The 16276-nt window shown below is 35.5% G+C and overlaps 16 non-coding genes across 16 annotated transcripts; all 16 read right to left on the reverse strand.

The window, feature by feature from the left end:
* Positions 1-69: 69 nt before the first annotated feature.
* Positions 70-208, reverse strand: LOC139525687 (U4 spliceosomal RNA). Its single transcript, XR_011665017.1, has one exon. It is a non-coding gene; the product is annotated as a U4 spliceosomal RNA (small nuclear RNA).
* Positions 209-1130: 922 nt separating this feature from the next.
* Positions 1131-1269, reverse strand: LOC139525698 (U4 spliceosomal RNA). The gene has a single exon (XR_011665028.1). It is a non-coding gene; the product is annotated as a U4 spliceosomal RNA (small nuclear RNA).
* A 922-nt stretch (positions 1270-2191) lies between these two features.
* Positions 2192-2330, reverse strand: LOC139525709 (U4 spliceosomal RNA). Its single transcript, XR_011665039.1, has one exon. It is a non-coding gene; the product is annotated as a U4 spliceosomal RNA (small nuclear RNA).
* Positions 2331-3244: 914 nt separating this feature from the next.
* On the reverse strand, positions 3245-3383 carry LOC139525609 (U4 spliceosomal RNA). Its single transcript, XR_011664941.1, has one exon. It is a non-coding gene; the product is annotated as a U4 spliceosomal RNA (small nuclear RNA).
* A 922-nt stretch (positions 3384-4305) lies between these two features.
* Positions 4306-4444, reverse strand: LOC139525621 (U4 spliceosomal RNA). Its single transcript, XR_011664952.1, has one exon. It is a non-coding gene; the product is annotated as a U4 spliceosomal RNA (small nuclear RNA).
* Positions 4445-5365: 921 nt separating this feature from the next.
* On the reverse strand, positions 5366-5504 carry LOC139525632 (U4 spliceosomal RNA). The gene has a single exon (XR_011664963.1). It is a non-coding gene; the product is annotated as a U4 spliceosomal RNA (small nuclear RNA).
* A 921-nt stretch (positions 5505-6425) lies between these two features.
* Positions 6426-6564, reverse strand: LOC139525645 (U4 spliceosomal RNA). The gene has a single exon (XR_011664975.1). It is a non-coding gene; the product is annotated as a U4 spliceosomal RNA (small nuclear RNA).
* A 922-nt stretch (positions 6565-7486) lies between these two features.
* Positions 7487-7625, reverse strand: LOC139525656 (U4 spliceosomal RNA). Its single transcript, XR_011664986.1, has one exon. It is a non-coding gene; the product is annotated as a U4 spliceosomal RNA (small nuclear RNA).
* Positions 7626-8547: 922 nt separating this feature from the next.
* On the reverse strand, positions 8548-8686 carry LOC139525667 (U4 spliceosomal RNA). The gene has a single exon (XR_011664997.1). It is a non-coding gene; the product is annotated as a U4 spliceosomal RNA (small nuclear RNA).
* A 914-nt stretch (positions 8687-9600) lies between these two features.
* On the reverse strand, positions 9601-9739 carry LOC139525672 (U4 spliceosomal RNA). The gene has a single exon (XR_011665002.1). It is a non-coding gene; the product is annotated as a U4 spliceosomal RNA (small nuclear RNA).
* A 924-nt stretch (positions 9740-10663) lies between these two features.
* On the reverse strand, positions 10664-10802 carry LOC139525673 (U4 spliceosomal RNA). The gene has a single exon (XR_011665003.1). It is a non-coding gene; the product is annotated as a U4 spliceosomal RNA (small nuclear RNA).
* A 922-nt stretch (positions 10803-11724) lies between these two features.
* Positions 11725-11863, reverse strand: LOC139525674 (U4 spliceosomal RNA). The gene has a single exon (XR_011665004.1). It is a non-coding gene; the product is annotated as a U4 spliceosomal RNA (small nuclear RNA).
* Positions 11864-12785: 922 nt separating this feature from the next.
* LOC139525675 (U4 spliceosomal RNA) lies at positions 12786-12924 on the reverse strand. The gene has a single exon (XR_011665005.1). It is a non-coding gene; the product is annotated as a U4 spliceosomal RNA (small nuclear RNA).
* A 922-nt stretch (positions 12925-13846) lies between these two features.
* Positions 13847-13985, reverse strand: LOC139525677 (U4 spliceosomal RNA). Its single transcript, XR_011665007.1, has one exon. It is a non-coding gene; the product is annotated as a U4 spliceosomal RNA (small nuclear RNA).
* A 922-nt stretch (positions 13986-14907) lies between these two features.
* Positions 14908-15046, reverse strand: LOC139525628 (U4 spliceosomal RNA). The gene has a single exon (XR_011664959.1). It is a non-coding gene; the product is annotated as a U4 spliceosomal RNA (small nuclear RNA).
* A 922-nt stretch (positions 15047-15968) lies between these two features.
* LOC139525603 (U4 spliceosomal RNA) lies at positions 15969-16107 on the reverse strand. The gene has a single exon (XR_011664935.1). It is a non-coding gene; the product is annotated as a U4 spliceosomal RNA (small nuclear RNA).
* Positions 16108-16276: the final 169 nt, after the last annotated feature.

Below are 16276 nucleotides of genomic sequence, written 5' to 3' on the forward strand. Positions count from 1 at the left end.
TAGCATTTTGTCATATGTTTCAAAGCAGTTGGTTTGGTCGACTTTTCTTTATTTAATTGTGTATCATTGCCTCCGTAGAGGCGTTCAGAAATTGCGACTGCTGCCGTATTTCAGGCATCAGCGCGGGGTATTGGGTATAGTTTTCAACTAGCAATAACCACGCCTCGGATAAACCTCATCGGCTATGGTACCGCCACTGCGCAAAGCTAATGAATAACGTACAGTGTACACTGTTTGTTTTAAACTACATTTACTCTATCAAAGGTATTCTAGTAATTTTATTCCGTGCAAAATTTTGGGTAGCTGACATTGTTCTACCTTTTGTACTTGGCATTAATTTACATTTGAAAGAGGTTCATCCTTTTTGATGTTCACTGAAATGACAAACGGCTGTTATAGTTGAGAAAACACAAGTTTGTATAGTGGCAATATTAATGGGGAGATAATCTCTCAGTAAACTACGTAGGGTATACGCATATATACGATCTCTCAGGTGGATGGACGGATTGGTGTTTAACGTCCAGTGGTGAATATTACATGCATATCAGGATAAGAAGACAGAAATACATGAATTTTAAGATCTTTTAGCGATAGTTTACGACAATTTGTACATTTGTCGATAAAATCTGCACTGAAGCAATATATAAAAAAAACTATTCATATTTTGATTTTAATGATTCATTTTTTTAAAAAGGGGGAGGGGCTGTTAAGTTCGGATATTTTCCTAGATGTAATGCTCCTAGTCAATTACAATCTATCAAAACCACCAAAAGTGGCATTCATTCTTCAAAACAGATGAGGAAAATGATGAAAATGATGAAATCGTTTGTATTATAATGATTTGATGCATCAAAACCGTGTTTGTCATTTTCACATGTTCAGTCACAACACTCACTGGTCAGGAGGATGTAGATGATAGAGATCAACCTAGAAAATGTTGAGTACTTCAATGCACCTCATTGAACCTAAAAGAATGAGATCATGCGAATTTGTGTTTCGCCAAATTGTGTCATCTGATCATTAGATTTACCTAGTAAAAGAAAATTACTTGAATACTACTTTAGCATTTTGTCATATGTTTCAAAGCAGTTGGTTTGGTCGACTTTTCTTTATTTAATTGTGTATCATTGCCTCCGTAGAGGCGTTCAGAAATTGCGACTGCTGCCGTATTTCAGGCATCAGCGCGGGGTATTGGGTATAGTTTTCAACTAGCAATAACCACGCCTCGGATAAACCTCATCGGCTATGGTACCGCCACTGCGCAAAGCTAATGAATAACGTACAGTGTACACTGTTTGTTTTAAACTACATTTACTCTATCAAAGGTATTCTAGTAATTTTATTCCGTGCAAAATTTTGGGTAGCTGACATTGTTCTACCTTTTGTACTTGGCATTAATTTACATTTGAAAGAGGTTCATCCTTTTTGATGTTCACTGAAATGACAAACGGCTGTTATAGTTGAGAAAACACAAGTTTGTATAGTGGCTATATTAATGGGGAGATAATCTCTCAGTAAACTACGTAGGGTATACGCATATATACGATCTCTCAGGTGGATGGACGGATTGGTGTTTAACGTCCAGTGGTGAATATTACATGCATATCAGGATAAGAAGACAGAAATACATGAATTTTAAGATCTTTTAGCGATAGTTTACGACAATTTGTAAATTTGTCGATAAAATCTGCACTGAAGCAATATATAAAAAAAACTGTTCATATTTTGATTTTAATAATTCATTTTTTTAAAAAGGGGGAGGGGCTGTTAAGTTCGGATATTTTCCTAGATGTAATGCTCCTAGTCAATTACAATCTATCAAAACCACCAAAAGTGGCATTCATTCTTCAAAACAGATGAGGAAAATGATGAAAATGATGAAATCGTTTGTATTATAATGATTTGATGCATCAAAACCGTGTTTGTCATTTTCACATGTTCAGTCACAACACTCACTGGTCAGGAGGATGTAGATGATAGAGATCAACCTAGAAAATGTTGAGTACTTCAATGCACCTCATTGAACCTAAAAGAATGAGATCATGCGAATTTGTGTTTCGCCAAATTGTGTCATCTGATCATTAGATTTACCTACTAAAAGAAAATTACTTGAATACTACTTTAGCATTTTGTCATATGTTTCAAAGCAGTTGGTTTGGTCGACTTTTCTTTATTTAATTGTGTATCATTGCCTCCGTAGAGGCGTTCAGAAATTGCGACTGCTGCCGTATTTCAGGCATCAGCGCGGGGTATTGGGTATAGTTTTCAACTAGCAATAACCACGCCTCGGATAAACCTCATCGGCTATGGTACCGCCACTGCGCAAAGCTAATGAATAACGTACAGTGTACACTGTTTGTTTTAAACTACATTTACTCTATCAAAGGTATTCTAGTAATTTTATTCCGTGCAAAATTTTGGGTAGCTGACATTGTTCTACCTTTTGTACTTGGCATTAATTTACATTTGAAAGAGGTTCATCCTTTTTGATGTTCACTGAAATGACAAACGGCTGTTATAGTTGAGAAAACACAAGTTTGTATAGTGGCTATATTAATGGGGAGATAATCTCTCAGTAAACTACGTAGGGTATACGCATATATACGATCTCTCAGGTGGATGGACGGATTGGTGTTTAACGTCCAGTGGTGAATACTACATGAATATCAGGATAAGAAGACATGAATTTTAAGATCTTTTAGCGATAGTTTACGACAATTTGTACATTTGTCGATAAAATCTGCACTGAAGCAATATATAAAAAAAACTATTCATATTTTGATTTAAATGATTCATTTTTTTAAAAAGGGGGAGGGGCTGTTAAGTTCGGATATTTTCCTAGATGTAATGCTCCTAGTCAATTACAATCTATCAAAACCACCAAAAGTGGCATTCATTCTTCAAAACAGATGAGGAAAATGATGAAAATGATGAAATCGTTTGTATTATAATGATTTGATGCATCAAAACCGTGTTTGTCATTTTCACATGTTCAGTCACAACACTCACTGGTCAGGAGGATGTAGATGATAGAGATCAACCTAGAAAATGTTGAGTACTTCAATGCACCTCATTGAACCTAAAAGAATGAGATCATGCGAATTTGTGTTTCGCCAAATTGTGTCATCTGATCATTAGATTTACCTAGTAAAAGAAAATTACTTGAATACTACTTTAGCATTTTGTCATATGTTTCAAAGCAGTTGGTTTGGTCGACTTTTCTTTATTTAATTGTGTATCATTGCCTCCGTAGAGGCGTTCAGAAATTGCGACTGCTGCCGTATTTCAGGCATCAGCGCGGGGTATTGGGTATAGTTTTCAACTAGCAATAACCACGCCTCGGATAAACCTCATCGGCTATGGTACCGCCACTGCGCAAAGCTAATGAATAACGTACAGTGTACACTGTTTGTTTTAAACTACATTTACTCTATCAAAGGTATTCTAGTAATTTTATTCCGTGCAAAATTTTGGGTAGCTGACATTGTTCTACCTTTTGTACTTGGCATTAATTTACATTTGAAAGAGGTTCATCCTTTTTGATGTTCACTGAAATGACAAACGGCTGTTATAGTTGAGAAAACACAAGTTTGTATAGTGGCTATATTAATGGGGAGATAATCTCTCAGTAAACTACGTAGGGTATACGCATATATACGATCTCTCAGGTGGATGGACGGATTGGTGTTTAACGTCCAGTGGTGAATATTACATGCATATCAGGATAAGAAGACAGAAATACATGAATTTTAAGATCTTTTAGCGATAGTTTACGACAATTTGTACATTTGTCGATAAAATCTGCACTGAAGCAATATATAAAAAAAACTATTCATATTTTGATTTTAATGATTCATTTTTTTAAAAAGGGGGAGGGGCTGTTAAGTTCGGATATTTTCCTAGATGTAATGCTCCTAGTCAATTACAATCTATCAAAACCACCAAAAGTGGCATTCATTCTTCAAAACAGATGAGGAAAATGATGAAAATGATGAAATCGTTTGTATTATAATGATTTGATGCATCAAAACCGTGTTTGTCATTTTCACATGTTCAGTCACAACACTCACTGGTCAGGAGGATGTAGATGATAGAGATCAACCTAGAAAATGTTGAGTACTTCAATGCACCTCATTGAACCTAAAAGAATGAGATCATGCGAATTTGTGTTTCGCCAAATTGTGTCATCTGATCATTAGATTTACCTACTAAAAGAAAATTACTTGAATACTACTTTAGCATTTTGTCATATGTTTCAAAGCAGTTGGTTTGGTCGACTTTTCTTTATTTAATTGTGTATCATTGCCTCCGTAGAGGCGTTCAGAAATTGCGACTGCTGCCGTATTTCAGGCATCAGCGCGGGGTATTGGGTATAGTTTTCAACTAGCAATAACCACGCCTCGGATAAACCTCATCGGCTATGGTACCGCCACTGCGCAAAGCTAATGAATAACGTACAGTGTACACTGTTTGTTTTAAACTACATTTACTCTATCAAAGGTATTCTAGTAATTTTATTCCGTGCAAAATTTTGGGTAGCTGACATTGTTCTACCTTTTGTACTTGGCATTAATTTACATTTGAAAGAGGTTCATCCTTTTTGATGTTCACTGAAATGACAAACGGCTGTTATAGTTGAGAAAACACAAGTTTGTATAGTGGCTATATTAATGGGGAGATAATCTCTCAGTAAACTACGTAGGGTATACGCATATATACGATCTCTCAGGTGGATGGACGGATTGGTGTTTAACGTCCAGTGGTGAATATTACATGCATATCAGGATAAGAAGACAGAAATACATGAATTTTAAGATCTTTTAGCGATAGTTTACGACAATTTGTACATTTGTCGATAAAATCTACACTGAAGCAATATATAAAAAAACTGTTCATATTTTGATTTTAATGATTCATTTTTTTAAAAAGGGGGAGGGGCTGTTAAGTTCGGATATTTTCCTAGATGTAATGCTCCTAGTCAATTACAATCTATCAAAACCACCAAAAGTGGCATTCATTCTTCAAAACAGATGAGGAAAATGATGAAAATGATGAAATCGTTTGTATTATAATGATTTGATGCATCAAAACCGTGTTTGTCATTTTCACATGTTCAGTCACAACACTCACTGGTCAGGAGGATGTAGATGATAGAGATCAACCTAGAAAATGTTGAGTACTTCAATGCACCTCATTGAACCTAAAAGAATGAGATCATGCGAATTTGTGTTTCGCCAAATTGTGTCATCTGATCATTAGATTTACCTACTAAAAGAAAATTACTTGAATACTACTTTAGCATTTTGTCATATGTTTCAAAGCAGTTGGTTTGGTCGACTTTTCTTTATTTAATTGTGTATCATTGCCTCCGTAGAGGCGTTCAGAAATTGCGACTGCTGCCGTATTTCAGGCATCAGCGCGGGGTATTGGGTATAGTTTTCAACTAGCAATAACCACGCCTCGGATAAACCTCATCGGCTATGGTACCGCCACTGCGCAAAGCTAATGAATAACGTACAGTGTACACTGTTTGTTTTAAACTACATTTACTCTATCAAAGGTATTCTAGTAATTTTATTCCGTGCAAAATTTTGGGTAGCTGACATTGTTCTACCTTTTGTACTTGGCATTAATTTACATTTGAAAGAGGTTCATCCTTTTTGATGTTCACTGAAATGACAAACGGCTGTTATAGTTGAGAAAACACAAGTTTGTATAGTGGCTATATTAATGGGGAGATAATCTCTCAGTAAACTACGTAGGGTATACGCATATATACGATCTCTCAGGTGGATGGACGGATTGGTGTTTAACGTCCAGTGGTGAATATTACATGCATATCAGGATAAGAAGACAGAAATACATGAATTTTAAGATCTTTTAGCGATAGTTTACGACAATTTGTACATTTGTCGATAAAATCTGCACTGAAGCAATATATAAAAAAACTGTTCATATTTTGATTTTAATGATTCATTTTTTTAAAAAGGGGGAGGGGCTGTTAAGTTCGGATATTTTCCTAGATGTAATGCTCCTAGTCAATTACAATCTATCAAAACCACCAAAAGTGGCATTCATTCTTCAAAACAGATGAGGAAAATGATGAAAATGATGAAATCGTTTGTATTATAATGATTTGATGCATCAAAACCGTGTTTGTCATTTTCACATGTTCAGTCACAACACTCACTGGTCAGGAGGATGTAGATGATAGAGATCAACCTAGAAAATGTTGAGTACTTCAATGCACCTCATTGAACCTAAAAGAATGAGATCATGCGAATTTGTGTTTCGCCAAATTGTGTCATCTGATCATTAGATTTACCTACTAAAAGAAAATTACTTGAATACTACTTTAGCATTTTGTCATATGTTTCAAAGCAGTTGGTTTGGTCGACTTTTCTTTATTTAATTGTGTATCATTGCCTCCGTAGAGGCGTTCAGAAATTGCGACTGCTGCCGTATTTCAGGCATCAGCGCGGGGTATTGGGTATAGTTTTCAACTAGCAATAACCACGCCTCGGATAAACCTCATCGGCTATGGTACCGCCACTGCGCAAAGCTAATGAATAACGTACAGTGTACACTGTTTGTTTTAAACTACATTTACTCTATCAAAGGTATTCTAGTAATTTTATTCCGTGCAAAATTTTGGGTAGCTGACATTGTTCTACCTTTTGTACTTGGCATTAATTTACATTTGAAAGAGGTTCATCCTTTTTGATGTTCACTGAAATGACAAACGGCTGTTATAGTTGAGAAAACACAAGTTTGTATAGTGGCTATATTAATGGGGAGATAATCTCTCAGTAAACTACGTAGGGTATACGCATATATACGATCTCTCAGGTGGATGGACGGATTGGTGTTTAACGTCCAGTGGTGAATATTACATGCATATCAGGATAAGAAGACAGAAATACATGAATTTTAAGATCTTTTAGCGATAGTTTACGACAATTTGTACATTTGTCGATAAAATCTGCACTGAAGCAATATATAAAAAAAACTATTCATATTTTGATTTTAATGATTCATTTTTTTAAAAAGGGGGAGGGGCTGTTAAGTTCGGATATTTTCCTAGATGTAATGCTCCTAGTCAATTACAATCTATCAAAACCACCAAAAGTGGCATTCATTCTTCAAAACAGATGAGGAAAATGATGAAAATGATGAAATCGTTTGTATTATAATGATTTGATGCATCAAAACCGTGTTTGTCATTTTCACATGTTCAGTCACAACACTCACTGGTCAGGAGGATGTAGATGATAGAGATCAACCTAGAAAATGTTGAGTACTTCAATGCACCTCATTGAACCTAAAAGAATGAGATCATGCGAATTTGTGTTTCGCCAAATTGTGTCATCTGATCATTAGATTTACCTAGTAAAAGAAAATTACTTGAATACTACTTTAGCATTTTGTCATATGTTTCAAAGCAGTTGGTTTGGTCGACTTTTCTTTATTTAATTGTGTATCATTGCCTCCGTAGAGGCGTTCAGAAATTGCGACTGCTGCCGTATTTCAGGCATCAGCGCGGGGTATTGGGTATAGTTTTCAACTAGCAATAACCACGCCTCGGATAAACCTCATCGGCTATGGTACCGCCACTGCGCAAAGCTAATGAATAACGTACAGTGTACACTGTTTGTTTTAAACTAAATTTACTCTATCAAAGGTATTCTAGTAATTTTATTCCGTGCAAAATTTTGGGTAGCTGACATTGTTCTACCTTTTGTACTTGGCATTAATTTACATTTGAAAGAGGTTCATCCTTTTTGATGTTCACTGAAATGACAAACGGCTGTTATAGTTGAGAAAACACAAGTTTGTATAGTGGCTATATTAATGGGGAGATAATCTCTCAGTAAACTACGTAGGGTATACGCATATATACGATCTCTCAGGTGGATGGACGGATTGGTGTTTAACGTCCAGTGGTGAATATTACATGCATATCAGGATAAGAAGACAGAAATACATGAATTTTAAGATCTTTTAGCGATAGTTTACGACATTTTGTACATTTGTCGATAAAATCTGCACTGAAGCAATATATAAAAAAAACTGTTCATATTTTGATTTTAATAATTCATTTTTTTAAAAAGGGGGAGGGGCTGTTAAGTTCGGATATTTTCCTAGATGTAATGCTCCTAGTCAATTACAATCTATCAAAACCACCAAAAGTGGCATTCATTCTTCAAAACAGATGAGGAAAATGATGAAAATGATGAAATCGTTTGTATTATAATGATTTGATGCATCAAAACCGTGTTTGTCATTTTCACATGTTCAGTCACAACACTCACTGGTCAGGAGGATGTAGATGATAGAGATCAACCTAGAAAATGTTGAGTACTTCAATGCACCTCATTGAACCTAAAAGAATGAGATCATGCGAATTTGTGTTTCGCCAAATTGTGTCATCTGATCATTAGATTTACCTAGTAAAAGAAAATTACTTGAATACTACTTTAGCATTTTGTCATATGTTTCAAAGCAGTTGGTTTGGTCGACTTTTCTTTATTTAATTGTGTATCATTGCCTCCGTAGAGGCGTTCAGAAATTGCGACTGCTGCCGTATTTCAGGCATCAGCGCGGGGTATTGGGTATAGTTTTCAACTAGCAATAACCACGCCTCGGATAAACCTCATCGGCTATGGTACCGCCACTGCGCAAAGCTAATGAATAACGTACAGTGTACACTGTTTGTTTTAAACTACATTTACTCTATCAAAGGTATTCTAGTAATTTTATTCCGTGCAAAATTTTGGGTAGCTGACATTGTTCTACCTTTTGTACTTGGCATTAATTTACATTTGAAAGAGGTTCATCCTTTTTGATGTTCACTGAAATGACAAACGGCTGTTATAGTTGAGAAAACACAAGTTTGTATAGTGGCTATATTAATGGGGAGATAATCTCTCAGTAAACTACGTAGGGTATACGCATATATACGATCTCTCAGGTGGATGGACGGATTGGTGTTTAACGTCCAGTGGTGAATATTACATGAATATCAGGATAAGATGACATGAATTTTAAGATCTTTTAGCGATAGTTTACGACAATTTGTACATTTGTCGATAAAATCTGCACTGAAGCAATATATAAAAAAAACTGTTCATATTTTGATTTTAATGATTCATTTTTTTAAAAAGGGGGAGGGGCTGTTAAGTTCGGATATTTTCCTAGATGTAATGCTCCTAGTCAATTACAATCTATCAAAACCACCAAAAGTGGCATTCATTCTTCAAAACAGATGAGGAAAATGATGAAAATGATGAAATCGTTTGTATTATAATGATTTGATGCATCAAAACCGTGTTTGTCATTTTCACATGTTCAGTCACAACACTCACTGGTCAGGAGGATGTAGATGATAGAGATCAACCTAGAAAATGTTGAGTACTTCAATGCACCTCATTGAACCTAAAAGAATGAGATCATGCGAATTTGTGTTTCGCCAAATTGTGTCATCTGATCATTAGATTTACCTAGTAAAAGAAAATTACTTGAATACTACTTTAGCATTTTGTCATATGTTTCAAAGCAGTTGGTTTGGTCGACTTTTCTTTATTTAATTGTGTATCATTGCCTCCGTAGAGGCGTTCAGAAATTGCGACTGCTGCCGTATTTCAGGCATCAGCGCGGGGTATTGGGTATAGTTTTCAACTAGCAATAACCACGCCTCGGATAAACCTCATCGGCTATGGTACCGCCACTGCGCAAAGCTAATGAATAACGTACAGTGTACACTGTTTGTTTTAAACTACATTTACTCTATCAAAGGTATTCTAGTAATTTTATTCCGTGCAAAATTTTGGGGTAGCTGACATTGTTCTACCTTTTGTACTTGGCATTAATTTACATTTGAAAGAGGTTCATCCTTTTTGATGTTCACTGAAATGACAAACGGCTGTTATAGTTGAGAAAACACAAGTTTGTATAGTGGCTATATTAATGGGGAGATAATCTCTCAGTAAACTACGTAGGGTATACGCATATATACGATCTCTCAGGTGGATGGACGGATTGGTGTTTAACGTCCAGTGGTGAATATTACATGCATATCAGGATAAGAAGACAGAAATACATGAATTTTAAGATCTTTTAGCGATAGTTTACGACAATTTGTACATTTGTCGATAAAATCTGCACTGAAGCAATATATAAAAAAAAACTATTCATATTTTGATTTTAATGATTCATTTTTTTAAAAAGGGGGAGGGGCTGTTAAGTTCGGATATTTTCCTAGATGTAATGCTCCTAGTCAATTACAATCTATCAAAACCACCAAAAGTGGCATTCATTCTTCAAAACAGATGAGGAAAATGATGAAAATGATGAAATCGTTTGTATTATAATGATTTGATGCATCAAAACCGTGTTTGTCATTTTCACATGTTCAGTCACAACACTCACTGGTCAGGAGGATGTAGATGATAGAGATCAACCTAGAAAATGTTGAGTACTTCAATGCACCTCATTGAAACTAAAAGAATGAGATCATGCGAATTTGTGTTTCGCCAAATTGTGTCATCTGATCATTAGATTTACCTACTAAAAGAAAATTACTTGAATACTACTTTAGCATTTTGTCATATGTTTCAAAGCAGTTGGTTTGGTCGACTTTTCTTTATTTAATTGTGTATCATTGCCTCCGTAGAGGCGTTCAGAAATTGCGACTGCTGCCGTATTTCAGGCATCAGCGCGGGGTATTGGGTATAGTTTTCAACTAGCAATAACCACGCCTCGGATAAACCTCATCGGCTATGGTACCGCCACTGCGCAAAGCTAATGAATAACGTACAGTGTACACTGTTTGTTTTAAACTACATTTACTCTATCAAAGGTATTCTAGTAATTTTATTCCGTGCAAAATTTTGGGTAGCTGACATTGTTCTACCTTTTGTACTTGGCATTAATTTACATTTGAAAGAGGTTCATCCTTTTTGATGTTCACTGAAATGACAAACGGCTGTTATAGTTGAGAAAACACAAGTTTGTATAGTGGCTATATTAATGGGGAGATAATCTCTCAGTAAACTACGTAGGGTATACGCATATATACGATCTCTCAGGTGGATGGACGGATTGGTGTTTAACGTCCAGTGGTGAATATTACATGCATATCAGGATAAGAAGACAGAAATACATGAATTTTAAGATCTTTTAGCGATAGTTTACGACAATTTGTACATTTGTCGATAAAATCTGCACTGAAGCAATATATAAAAAAAACTGTTCATATTTTGATTTTAATGATTCATTTTTTTAAAAAGGGGGAGGGGCTGTTAAGTTCGGATATTTTCCTAGATGTAATGCTCCTAGTCAATTACAATCTATCAAAACCACCAAAAGTGGCATTCATTCTTCAAAACAGATGAGGAAAATGATGAAAATGATGAAATCGTTTGTATTATAATGATTTGATGCATCAAAACCGTGTTTGTCATTTTCACATGTTCAGTCACAACACTCACTGGTCAGGAGGATGTAGATGATAGAGATCAACCTAGAAAATGTTGAGTACTTCAATGCACCTCATTAAACCTAAAAGAATGAGATCATGCGAATTTGTGTTTCGCCAAATTGTGTCATCTGATCATTAGATTTACCTAGTAAAAGAAAATTACTTGAATACTACTTTAGCATTTTGTCATATGTTACAAAGCAGTTGGTTTGGTCGACTTTTCTTTATTTAATTGTGTATCATTGCCTCCGTAGAGGCGTTCAGAAATTGCGACTGCTGCCGTATTTCAGGCATCAGCGCGGGGTATTGGGTATAGTTTTCAACTAGCAATAACCACGCCTCGGATAAACCTCATCGGCTATGGTACCGCCACTGCGCAAAGCTAATGAATAACGTACAGTGTACACTGTTTGTTTTAAACTACATTTACTCTATCAAAGGTATTCTAGTAATTTTATTCCGTGCAAAATTTTGGGTAGCTGACATTGTTCTACCTTTTGTACTTGGCATTAATTTACATTTGAAAGAGGTTCATCCTTTTTGATGTTCACTGAAATGACAAACGGCTGTTATAGTTGAGAAAACACAAGTTTGTATAGTGGCTATATTAATGGGGAGATAATCTCTCAGTAAACTACGTAGGGTATACGCATATATACGATCTCTCAGGTGGATGGACGGATTGGTGTTTAACGTCCAGTGGTGAATATTACATGCATATCAGGATAAGAAGACAGAAATACATGAATTTTAAGATCTTTTAGCGATAGTTTACGACAATTTGTACATTTGTCGATAAAATCTGCACTGAAGCAATATATAAAAAAAACTATTCATATTTTGATTTTAATGATTCATTTTTTTAAAAAGGGGGAGTGGCTGTTAAGTTCGGATATTTTCCTAGATGTAATGCTCCTAGTCAATTACAATCTATCAAAACCACCAAAAGTGGCATTCATTCTTCAAAACAGATGAGGAAAATGATGAAAATGATGAAATCGTTTGTATTATAATGATTTGATGCATCAAAACCGTGTTTGTCATTTTCACATGTTCAGTCACAACACTCACTGGTCAGGAGGATGTAGATGATAGAGATCAACCTAGAAAATGTTGAGTACTTCAATGCACCTCATTGAACCTAAAAGAATGAGATCATGCGAATTTGTGTTTCGCCAAATTGTGTCATCTGATCATTAGATTTACCTAGTAAAAGAAAATTACTTGAATACTACTTTAGCATTTTGTCATATGTTTCAAAGCAGTTGGTTTGGTCGACTTTTCTTTATTTAATTGTGTATCATTGCCTCCGTAGAGGCGTTCAGAAATTGCGACTGCTGCCGTATTTCAGGCATCAGCGCGGGGTATTGGGTATAGTTTTCAACTAGCAATAACCACGCCTCGGATAAACCTCATCGGCTATGGTACCGCCACTGCGCAAAGCTAATGAATAACGTACAGTGTACACTGTTTGTTTTAAACTACATTTACTCTATCAAAGGTATTCTAGTAATTTTATTCCGTGCAAAATTTTGGGTAGCTGACATTGTTCTACCTTTTGTACTTGGCATTAATTTACATTTGAAAGAGGTTCATCCTTTTTGATGTTCACTGAAATGACAAACGGCTGTTATAGTTGAGAAAACACAAGTTTGTATAGTGGCTATATTAAGGGGGAGATAATCTCTCAGTAAACTACGTAGGGTATACGCATATATACGATCTCTCAGGTGGATGGACGGATTGGTGTTTAACGTCCAGTGGTGAATATTACATGCATATCAGGATAAGAAGACAGAAATACATGAATTTTAAGATCTTTTAGCGATAGTTTACGACAATTTGTACATTTGTCGATAAAATCTGCACTGAAGCAATATATAAAAAAAACTGTTCATATTTTGATTTTAATGATTCATTTTTTTAAAAAGGGGGAGGGGCTGTTAAGTTCGGATATTTTCCTAGATGTAATGCTCCTAGTCAATTACAATCTATCAAAACCACCAAAAGTGGCATTCATTCTTCAAAACAGATGAGGAAAATGATGAAAATGATGAAATCGTTTGTATTATAATGATTTGATGCATCAAAACCGTGTTTGTCATTTTCACATGTTCAGTCACAACACTCACTGGTCAGGAGGATGTAGATGATAGAGATCAACCTAGAAAATGTTGAGTACTTCAATGCACCTCATTGAACCTAAAAGAATGAGATCATGCGAATTTGTGTTTCGCCAAATTGTGTCATCTGATCATTAGATTTACCTACTAAAAGAAAATTACTTGAATACTACTTTAGCATTTTGTCATATGTTTCAAAGCAGTTGGTTTGGTCGACTTTTCTTTATTTAATTGTGTATCATTGCCTCCGTAGAGGCGTTCAGAAATTGCGACTGCTGCCGTATTTCAGGCATCAGCGCGGGGTATTGGGTATAGTTTTCAACTAGCAATAACCACGCCTCGGATAAACCTCATCGGCTATGGTACCGCCACTGCGCAAAGCTAATGAATAACGTACAGTGTACACTGTTTGTTTTAAACTACATTTACTCTATCAAAGGTATTCTAGTAATTTTATTCCGTGCAAAATTTTGGGTAGCTGACATTGTTCTACCTTTTGTACTTGGCATTAATTTACATTTGAAAGAGGTTCATCCTTTTTGATGTTCACTGAAATGACAAACGGCTGTTATAGTTGAGAAAACACAAGTTTGTATAGTGGCTATATTAATGGGGAGATAATCTCTCAGTAAACTACGTAGGGTATACGCATATATACGATCTCTCAGGTGGATGGACGGATTGGTGTTTAACGTCCAGTGGTGAATATTACATGCATATCAGGATAAGAAGACAGAAATACATGAATTTTAAGATCTTTTAGCGATAGTTTACGACAATTTGTACATTTGTCGATAAAATCTGCACTGAAGCAATATATAAAAAAAACTATTCATATTTTGATTTTAATGATTCATTTTTTTAAAAAGGGGGAGGGGCTGTTAAGTTCGGATATTTTCCTAGATGTAATGCTCCTAGTCAATTACAATCTATCAAAACCACCAAAAGTGGCATTCATTCTTCAAAACAGATGAGGAAAATGATGAAAATGATGAAATCGTTTGTATTATAATGATTTGATGCATCAAAACCGTGTTTGTCATTTTCACATGTTCAGTCACAACACTCACTGGTCAGGAGGATGTAGATGATAGAGATCAACCTAGAAAATGTTGAGTACTTCAATGCACCTCATTGAACCTAAAAGAATGAGATCATGCGAATTTGTGTTTCGCCAAATTGTGTCATCTGATCATTAGATTTACCTACTAAAAGAAAATTACTTGAATACTACTTTAGCATTTTGTCATATGTTTCAAAGCAGTTGGTTTGGTCGACTTTTCTTTATTTAATTGTGTATCATTGCCTCCGTAAAGGCGTTCAGAAATTGCGACTGCTGCCGTATTTCAGGCATCAGCGCGGGGTATTGGGTATAGTTTTCAACTAGCAATAACCACGCCTCGGATAAACCTCATCGGCTATGGTACCGCCACTGCGCAAAGCTAATGAATAACGTACAGTGTACACTGTTTGTTTTAAACTACATTTACTCTATCAAAGGTATTCTAGTAATTTTATTCCGTGCAAAATTTTGGGTAGCTGACATTGTTCTACCTTTTGTACTTGGCATTAATTTACATTTGAAAGAGGTTCATCCTTTTTGATGTTCACTGAAATGACAAACGGCTGTTATAGTTGAGAAAACACAAGTTTGTATAGTGGCTATATTAATGGGGAGATAATCTCTCAGTAAACTACGTAGGGTATACGCATATATACGATCTCTCAGGTGGATGGACGGATTGGTGTTTAACGTCCAGTGGTGAATATTACATGCATATCAGGATAAGAAGACAGAAATACATGAATTTTAAGATCTTTTAGCGATAGTTTACGACAATTTGTACATTTGTCGATAAAATCTGCACTGAAGCAATATATAAAAAAAACTGTTCATATTTTGATTTTAATGATTCATTTTTTTAAAAAGGGGGAGGGGCTGTTAAGTTCGGATATTTTCCTAGATGTAATGCTCCTAGTCAATTACAATCTATCAAAACCACCAAAAGTGGCATTCATTCTTCAAAACAGATGAGGAAAATGATGAAAATGATGAAATCGTTTGTATTATAATGATTTGATGCATCAAAACCGTGTTTGTCATTTTCACATGTTCAGTCACAACACTCACTGGTCAGGAGGATGTAGATGATAGAGATCAACCTAGAAAATGTTGAGTACTTCAATGCACCTCATTGAACCTAAAAGAATGAGATCATGCGAATTTGTGTTTCGCCAAATTGTGTCATCTGATCATTAGATTTACCTACTAAAAGAAAATTACTTGAATACTACTTTAGCATTTTGTCATATGTTTCAAAGCAGTTGGTTTGGTCGACTTTTCTTTATTTAATTGTGTATCATTGCCTCCGTAGAGGCGTTCAGAAATTGCGACTGCTGCCGTATTTCAGGCATCAGCGCGGGGTATTGGGTATAGTTTTCAACTAGCAATAACCACGCCTCGGATAAACCTCATCGGCTATGGTATCGCCACTGCGCAAAGCTAATGAATAACGTACAGTGTACACTGTTTGTTTTAAACTACATTTACTCTATCAAAGGTATTCTAGTAATTTTATTCCGTGCAAAATTTTGGGTAGCTGACATTGTTCTACCTTTTGTACTTGGCATTAATTTACATTTGAAAGAGGTTCATCCTTTTTGATGTTCACTG

The sequence above is a fragment of the Mytilus edulis genome, chromosome 5 (assembly GCF_963676685.1).
Source record: "Mytilus edulis chromosome 5, xbMytEdul2.2, whole genome shotgun sequence".
In the NCBI taxonomy this organism is placed as follows: domain Eukaryota; kingdom Metazoa; phylum Mollusca; class Bivalvia; order Mytilida; family Mytilidae; genus Mytilus; species Mytilus edulis.